The sequence below is a fragment of the Danio rerio genome, chromosome 1 (genome assembly GCF_049306965.1).
Source record: "Danio rerio strain Tuebingen ecotype United States chromosome 1, GRCz12tu, whole genome shotgun sequence".
Taxonomy (NCBI): domain Eukaryota; kingdom Metazoa; phylum Chordata; class Actinopteri; order Cypriniformes; family Danionidae; genus Danio; species Danio rerio.
Genome location: NC_133176.1, coordinates 60,408,474 through 60,418,694, shown reverse-complemented (window position 1 = coordinate 60,418,694; position 10,221 = coordinate 60,408,474).

Genomic DNA, 10,221 nt, shown 5'->3' with positions numbered 1-10,221 from the left:
ATGTTTTTGCCATCAGAAAGTTTTGTTTACGTTAGCAGGAAGTTGCTAGGCAAAAAAATGCACACATATTTAAAGTCACAGCGAAAAGTATCAGACATGCGATTGTGATAGGGTGCAGGAGGTAAGTAATGGTGATTGACGTCTGCAATGACCAATCAGTGCAGAGTACGCCCCTATTTATTGCTGAGGGCTGTAGCCTGTCAAGAGGCATGTTTTGAATTCCACTTCCTGTGTGGGTGTGCGGGCAATGGCTTCCAGGTAAGGTGCAGTTAGCTTAGCGGTTTGCTAATTGTTTAGTGGCTGGGGGTTAATGCTGACCTTGTGTTGCATTCCAGCCTGCCTGGTGTGTGTGTTTCCATCAGTCTTTGGACTGATTGGACGACTGACTGCCCCACTGTCAGTTTGTGTGGTTGAAGACTTTCTATATCAATTGGCGAATTTGGTATAAAAGCACCTCATTCATGGTTGGTAAGTGTTTGCATTTGATTTTAAGTAGGAGTGGTATCCAATGCAATTATTTGTAACCGTGTGTGGATGTGTGTTTGTTTGTTATAGGATTCTCCTTCTCGTTCGGATCGTAAATGTGCCCACATTGTCACCATGTTAAAGAACATTCATGCTACAATCCAGAAGCATTTAATGCTATCTTCTGGGTGATGCTACTGTCTGAGTACTGACCGAGCTCTGTCTTTTTATTGTATTTTAAAGAAAATAGAAGGTTCAGTTGCGTTGGCAGACCTGAGGCCATCAACGTTTAACAAACTGTCATCAATGTGATTAAATTGTCTATGTTCAATTGCACCAAAGTGTATTCTGTTAATCTTTCTTTCCTGTGACCCGTCTAGTTCATTAATCCATTTCAAGAGGCCTTCATTATTACTCTGTATTGAGTTCTGAGTGACGGATTTGTGTCTGTGCTTTCTGTAAAATTAACCTGTGTGAGAAGCCATTTGCCCATTAGTGGCTCTTGGTATTTCTTTCTGTTTCTTGCAGGAGCTGGGGGCCCACGGGTGAAGCAATCTATTTAGTGGTGGTGCTGCTGTGCCAGTGTGTGCTGTGGGACACTTCTGATGCACCAGGGTGTGTGGCTGGAGTGTGCTGTGGTGTAAAAGTGTATGGTGTATTTCACGGGTGATAACTCCTGTGGGTAGCTCCAGTCCTGTGAGTGAATGGCTGTATTTGGGAACATTGATTTGGAGAGTATGATATTGAGTATTTTCTGTGTGCGGGTTGCATGATAACCACTTTCAGTGCCTTTTGTGAGGTAAGCCCTCCAGAACTGACTGGTCATCTGGGGCCTCATGTACGAAGACTTGCGAAACATTGCGTACGCACAAAGCTGTAAATGTGCGTACGCACACCTCGGAGGTAGACCGGAGAAAAGCGATGTTATTTGCAAGTTTGTCCTCCGGAATTAACAACAAAATAAAAAAATAGAACGGGGAGAGTTTAGCTGATGCGGTTAACACAGTTGGGTCTGAACATCGCACTAAGTTAATAAAAAATAAATAAATAGTGTGATTTATAAGTGTAAAATGTTGTAGTACCCTCAACAGTCTCAGTGGTGCAGCTCGTAAAATGCATGTCAACATCCTTTGACACGTTCGAGCATGAACTCGGTTCGAATCCAGCGTCTGATGAACTCTTTCTTCTTTTTTCCCCCGCTACATATCAGATTTTGCCCACTATTTATCACGAGAAAGACCAGTAGGAATCATTAATAAGTTTGTGCATCATATTTTATTTGCACATTTATTGAATGAAAATGTTTCTGATACACGCATGCAAATTCATCTTCAGATAGTGTCTTTATAGCAATGTGCGTGCAGTAGATCGCTCAGATTACATTGGGAAAACAGGCGACTGCTGCAAATTGTGCTTTAATGTTTGGCTGGTCAACTACGTGGTATGGAAATCTTACATACCTGCTAGATGAACCCGTCTCATACAGCTGCCATTGCAATGCTCAAAGACACTTTGTAGAGAGCAATTTAACACAACTGCCTCTAGGAGTCGCCAATGGAAATAAAACAGACACGCACAAAAAATGTGCGTACGCCAGCCATGAAGCTGCCGTAAAGCTGCGCACATTCCCACGTTCAGTTCATCATTAGTAAATCCAAATGTCAGCGATTCTGAGCGTGAAACCTGGCGTACGCAAAGTTTTTGTGCGTACGCAGCGTTGATACATGAGGCCCCAGGACTTATTTTAGTGTTAGCCTTTTTAAAGAATTGTGAATAAACTTTTTTTGTCTCCTGTCTGCTCCTTAAACTAAAAAGAGACGGATCTGTGTGACCTTTTAATATTTTTCCTGGATTTGAATCCCAGGTGGCGTAGTCGGTATAAAAATTTAATTGAGAGAAGGCGTTGGGTTTGGTTGTTCAAAGGGAGCTAACCCTTTAGCAACCTTAACCATCACTTAGTCTCAGCACCCCAACCGTAGCTGTGTTTCGCCCTCCGCTGCACGATAAACACTGTACATTGAACTGACATCACAGCATATACATGAATTCCAGCTCCAACCTGAAAAAAAGTGGTGGTAAGTGTCAAAATTATCCTAATTTGAACCTTCTTCATGGTAACTATGCAGGCCCATAGCCAGAGGGGTTACCTCCGTGAAGTTGGCACCCCATAAAAACAAATAATCCCCAAAACTATGCCATTCGTTTGTGCTACGTTTGTGCTGATTTGTGCCGCAAAAACGAACGTTTGTGCTGGTTTGGGGTCTGAGATATTAAGCATTATTTTTTTTACCGTGTGACGTCACTCTCCACCCCATGTTGCGCAATTGACTTCAAAACAGCACAGGTCGTTTGTGCTCGGTTTGTGCTGGTTTGTGCCGTTAAAACGAACACGGTATCTGTTTTCCTCTTTTAGATATAAGCAAAATATTTCGGGAGCCGTGACGTCACTCTCCACCCCATTTCCTCCAAATCGCACAAAACTGGTATCATTCGTTTGTGCTCGGTTTGTGCTGGTTTGTGCCGTTAAAATAAACACTTTATCTATTTTCGTTGTTTAGATATAATCAAAATATTTCGGGAGCCGTGACGTCATTCTCCACCCCATGTTGTCAAAATCACACCAAATGGTCTTATTCGTTTGTGCTCGGTTTGTGCTGGTTTGTGCCGTTAAAATTAACCTTTATCTATTTTTATTGTTTAGATATTGCCTTATCAAAACATTTCGGGAGCCGTGACGTCACTCAGCGCCCATTTCCTCTAAATTGCACAAAACAGGTGTCATATGTTAGTGCTGGATTTGTGCTTGTTTGTGCCATAACAATTAACACTTTATCTATGTTTATTGATTAGATATTGCTAATCAAAACATTTCGGGAGCCGCGACGTCACTCAGCGCCCCATTATTTCCTCTAAAATGCACAAAACTAGGTGACATTCTTTAGTGCTGGATTTGTGCTGGTTTATGCCATTAAAATAAACACTTTATCTGTTTGTATTGTTTAGATATTGCCTAATCAAAACACTTTGGGAGCCGCGACGTAACTCTATATTGCACAAAACAGCTGTCATTCAATTGTGCTGGTTTTGCCATTTATAAACACTTTATCTGTTTTCCTTGTTTGGATTTAACCAAAATATTTGGTTAGATTTGTGCTGGTTTGTGCCATGAAAAGGAACAACAGATATATATATATATATATTTGTGCACAAATATGTTACTTTCGTTTGCTCACAAATTGTGCTCGTTTGTGCTGCAAAAATATTATTTGTAAAAAAATAATATCAGATCATTAAGAGGTCTCTCCACCCCAGTTGCTACATATTTACTAAAATAATCTCGTTATGTTCGTTTCATTTGTGCTGGATTGTACCTGAAAGTTTCGTTAGTGTTGCTTCTTTTATTAAAATATTGCATGAAAGATAATCATATCAGCTACCCGCATATTTTAAAATATTTAAATTTGTTTGGGCTGATAGAAATTTTGTTTAAGGTGCTTTATTTTTTTTAAATAGCCTAGGCCAAGGTTATTCTGAGATCTTTTTATTATTAGAAAAAGCATGAAGGATGCGAACATCATTTTGACAGATTTAATTCAAGTAAAAGAGCTTGGCCAATATAAAGATAATTGGCTACAACCCTGCTTTACTTATCTACTTCGTTTTAGTCTCATATGAGTAGCCAGCATGCTTAACAATAGAGGGGGAAAAAAAAAAAAAAAAAAAAAAAAAAAAAAATATATATATATATATATATATATATATATATATATATATATATATATATATATATATATATATAATTTTTATTAATTTTATTTATTAATTTTATAAAAATGTATTAATACATTTTTTTACCTGTTTAACCATGCTGCGATTTTCTCTTAAATACTCTTATCATCTGGTCGTCCATATTAGGCTGCTTTCGTATTTAAACTAGCAGCCTAAACTTTTCTGTTGTGGTAGGTAGGCCTATAAGTAAAGCAGCTTTAGTGGACTTATTTAGTCAATATTTATTTTATGGGGAAAAATAGATTATAACATACGCAAACACATAGGCTATGCGTTTTTTACAGATAAGTTTTGGTTTTCGTGATTGTGTTGTTTGTCATACAGTAAAAGAACAATGTCCAAATGGCAATAAAATAACAATAAATAATTGATTAATTAATTACAATTAATAATAATAATAACAATAACAACAATCAAAAAAAATATTTACATTCACTTAATTGGTAAACACTGTGCGTTTTTATCACGGGCTGTAGAATGTTATTTTGACCATTTTGATTTGGTTTAATAAAAGATAAACATGTAATATTTTGTTATATTTTAGTTATCCTTAGTTATCTTCTTATTATTGTCATTATTATTAATATTATTATATTTATTTTATATTTAATAAGTTGTAGACTCTTTAAACAATGAGGAAATAACTAAACTTTTTTAATTCAAGGCCCAGACAGCTTGTTTTGTAATTTAATGCCGGCTATAGGCTACCACCTGAAGGACGGTTATACGACGTGTTGTGATGTCGGCCGTCACCGGAGAAAATTAATTTAAACTTTAAAACTAGTTTTTTGGACTTTTGTTTGAAAGCGTTTAGTGGCACTGTAGCTGTCCAAGGTACTGTTGTATAATTTAAATTATAGCCTATATATGCACCAATAAACAAGTCGAATGAATGAATGAATGAATGAATGAATGAATGAATGAATGAATGAATGAATAACATAAATATAGATTCTTAAATGTTGATATTGTTTTTGCTATTAAAAAATAACAAATATTAAACAAAAATTTAATAAAAATAAAATGAGCACTTTTCAATATTTATACAATTCAGTTAAATATAAGCTGGACATTTTTGGGGACATGTAATTTCTCTATGATCTTTAATTTATACTGGGTAGCTATATTTTCTAAAATCTCAACCAGGAATTGCTTTAATATGAATATGCTTTACATCCTGATATGCTGTTGTTTCATTTTCATTCTTATTTCACTTGAAAAAATCGGTACTTAGTGTTTGAATACTAAAATAAATAATAGCCATTGTTTAAATGGTTATTTTACCAACAAAATGTATATTTTATATTTTTATCAACTTTTGATATAAAACCTCTGTGTAATTTATTGATTGTTAAAAATTAAATAATTTAAGTGCTATTTTTTATTAGTGAAAGTGCACGCTTACTTTGCCCAAGGCCTCTCAAAAAATATATTTCTGCCACTATAATACAAATGCACTTATTGTTTTATTATCATTGTTTATCTTTCCTTAATGTATGAAATTTTTGATAAATTTATTTCCCCTCCAATCATTTTCATTCATCACGTTAAATTTAGGTAATTTTCCCTCCAAATAAAATTGATTTGCTGTCTTACCTGGTTTAGCGCGGAATGTGAGCCTAACAGCTCAACATAAAAAAAGGGTCCGAACGATTGGAAAAGCGGCTTTTAAAGAGACAAACTATATACGAAATTTGTTTCAAAAAGATATTTTTTTTCCAAGAAAAATATACGAATTATATTTTAGTTTGAGGCCAACTGTGCGGGTGGATGATTTTCAGTCAATGGAAAGTAGGCCTATGAATCTCATATTGTATCACAATCTTCTGTCATAGCTATATTTGCAATTTTTTTAATGTCATAACACAAATGAGACTATTTTAGTAAATATGTAGCAACTGGGGTGGAGAGACCTCTTAATGATCTGATATTATTTTTTTTACAAATAATATTTTTGCAGCACAAACGAGCAAAAACGAAAGTAACATATTTGTGCACAAATATATATATCTGTTATTCATTTTCATGGCACAAACCAGCACAAATCTAACCAAATATTTTGGTTAAATCCAAACAAGGAAAACAGATAAAGTGTTTATAAATGGCAAAACCAGCACAATTGAATGACAGCTGTTTTGTGCAATATGAGAGTTACGTCGCGGCTCCCAAAGTGTTTTGATTAGGCAATATCTAAACAATACAAACAGATAAAGTGTTTATTTTAATGGCATAAACCAGCACAAATCCAGCACTAAAGAATGACACCTGTTTTGTGCATTTTAGAGGAAATAATGGGGCGCTGAGTGACGTCGCGGCTCCCGAAATGTTTTAATTAGCAATATCTAATCAATAAACATGGAAAAAAAATTTAATTGTTATGGCACAAACAAGCACAAATCCAGCACTAACATATGACACCTGTTTTGTGCAATTTAAAGGAAATATGGGGCGCTGAGTGACGTCACGGCTCCCGAAATGTTTTGATAAGGCAATATCTAAACAATAAAAATAGATAAAGTGTTAATTTTAACGGCACAAACCAGCACAAACCGAGCACAAACGAATAAGACCATTTGGTGTGATTTTGACAACATGGGGTGGAGAATGACGTCACGGCTCCCGAAATATTTTGATTATATCTAAACAACGAAAATAGATAAAGTGTTTATTTTAACGGCACAAACCAGCACAAACCGAGCACAAACGAATGATACCAGTTTTGTGCGATTTGGAGGAAATGGGGTGGAGAGTGACGTCACGGCTCCCGAAATATTTTGCTTATATCTAAAAGAGGAAAACAGATACCGTGTTCGTTTTAACGGCACAAACCAGCACAAACCGAGCACAAACGACCTGTGCTGTTTTGAAGTCAATTGCGCAACATAGGGTGGAGAGTGACGTCACACGGTAAAAAAAAATAATGCTTAATATCTCAGACCCCAAACCAGCACAAACGTTCGTTTTTGCGGCACAAATCAGCACAAACGTAGCACAAACGAATGGCATAGTTTTGGGGATTATTTGTTTTTATGGGGTGCCAACTTCACGGAGGTAGAGGGGTTCGGGTGGTTGGGAAAAACTCATCCCTCAATGACAAATATCCAGAATTTGTCCCATACATGAGCTCATTTGTCTTATTTTGACTACTATGTCATCATAAATGGTGAAAATAATACTCTGAAAAAGGCTTTAAGGCTTTAAGACCAAGCAAATTGCTATATTAAAATTCAATTTGAAAACTAATTTGACTATTTTTGTTAACCATGAATTTTCAATCTAATCAAATATACTTTTTTACAAGAAAGGCTATAAAATTTGTATAGCTCTTTTATTATTATTATGTTTTATTTTTGTATTTAAAATTAAAATTCTGACTGAGGACAGTTAAATGTTCTGGCCAGCGTGTTGGCTAAAGCTGCTATAGGCTACATTTAAAAAAAAAAAAAAAAAAAATTAACACCTCAACAGATTCCTATTTTTCTAATAATTTATGATCTAATACAATTGTATTTTAAAAATAAATATTTATTCAATTTTATTTATTCTAAATCTTTAGAAAATATTTTGGTACATTAAATGTGTCATTATGATGACGACTTAACAGGCTAATCCAGCTAAAAAAATGCTTAAAATGTCACTAAAATACAGTATTTAAATCTCATACATTGTAAATGACGTGAATAACTGCAAAAAAGTCCACACTTTTAGAAAAAGACCCCTTATAACAGGCTGGCTACTGGCCTGCTTTGAGATAACCAAGTAGCTGTTTGATGGAATAACAGATTATCCCAGTACATATTAGTCATTCAGTTTCCCAGAGATGGGTTTCGGCTGGAAGGGCATCCACTGCGTAAAAACTTGCTGGATAAGTTGGCGGTTCATTCTGCTGTGGCGACCCTGGATTAATAAAGGGACTAAGCTAAAAACGAAAATAAATGAATATTCATTCAGCTATTAATCATTAAAAATATAAGATTTAAACTTTATTCTCAACATAAAATCATAAAATGGTGTTTATATATATATATATATATATATATATATATATATATATATATATATATGTATATATTTATATATATAAATATATATGTATATACAGTATATGTATATATTTATATATATATATATATATATATATATATATATATATATATGTATATATATATATATATATATATATACATATATGTATATATATATATATACATATATGTATATATATATATATATGCATATATATATATATATATATATATATATATATATAATATATATATATACATATATATATATATATATATATATATATATATATATATAATATATATATATAATATATATATATGTATATATATATATATATATATATATATATATATATATATATATATATATATATATATTTATATAACATCCACAAAGATCCAACCACAAACCCATTCACACACACACACACACTATGGACAATTTAGCCTACCCAATTTACCTTTACCGCATGTCTTTGGACTTTGGGAAACCGGAGCACTGAAAGGAAACCCACGCAAACGCAGGGAGAACATGCAAACTCCACACAAAAACGCCAACTGACCCAGTCGAGGCTCGAACCAGCGACCTTCTTGCTGTGAGGCGACAGCACAACCTACTGCGCCACCGCGTCATCATATGTATATACATACACATATATATAAAATTAAAAGCAATTAAGTAACTAATTACTTGAGTATTTTTTTCATAAGGTACTTTTTTACTCTTACCCGAGTAACTTTTAAGATTGTTATTTTTACTTGAGTAAAAATTTTGGCAAGTACTTGAACTCTTACTTGAGTACAGATTTTGAATACTCTACCCACCTCTGATCCTGCTAAATGAAAAATAACATTAAAGAGATACCTCACACAAAAACTAAAACTCATGATATTACCACACGTCAAAAACACTATCATTGACTAACTGTTAAAAGCTGTTTTGGTCATCACTGTGAAGACTGTGTCAGCACTTAATGCATCACAGACGAAACTAAACGTGTGAAAGAAACGCTAAAACAGGCCGGTTTCATGACACTTTAATTAAAGACTCTCTACTGAGAAAACAGATCTGCCAGCACAGCCTAACTTCCTATATCAGAGAGAAGATGATCAGAAACCTGCTGAATAATGTCTGATTTTGGTGTGTGTAAATGCAGAGAAATAAAGCAGTGATGTGAATGTAAGATTGACTCACTGTGAATGATGAGCAGAAAGATCAGATGAAGAGCAGGAGCCATTCTGAGCCACATCAGCATCAAATCTATCTAGAATCCAGCATTAATCATCACTTCTACACTCATCAACAGTAAATGTACATCACCCTAAACAGCTCTTAGTGTTAGGAAGATCTTTACACATCTGCAGATTATTAATGCACAACATCAGTGTGTGTAAATCAACTGATGACTGAGATCAACACAAGATATTTCTCATGTCACAAATCATGTGTTATATGAGCTTCATCTACACTAATCATCAGTCAGATACCAGTGTGTTTGTCTTACCGTGTTGAAGAGCAGCCGATCAACAGCGACTGATGGACTGACTGTTTTAACACATGCACGTCTCCTTTAAACTTGCAAGCTCTCTGTGGTTAGCACTGTTTTTAAACATAATTGCAGAACTATCAGTGTTCCTCCATCAGCAAAAACCCTACCAGTGACTAAAGACGAATGTGTTTTTACTTTACGTTAATTTAAAGACTGCAGGACTGAAGCGAGATTCTCTATTTTACATTTATTAACATTTCTGCAGAAATAAAAGGATAAAAGTTGATCTTCAGTTGATGCACATCAGTGTTTCTACAGTATCAGCAGCAGGAGATGGAGACCTCTGCTGGTAGATTCAGGCTTTGCACAACTTACAGGAATTCATTTGTGTCATGTGACAGAAAGGGGGTGGAGTCTCCAGTCCAGCAGTGAAGGCATTGGCTGATCAG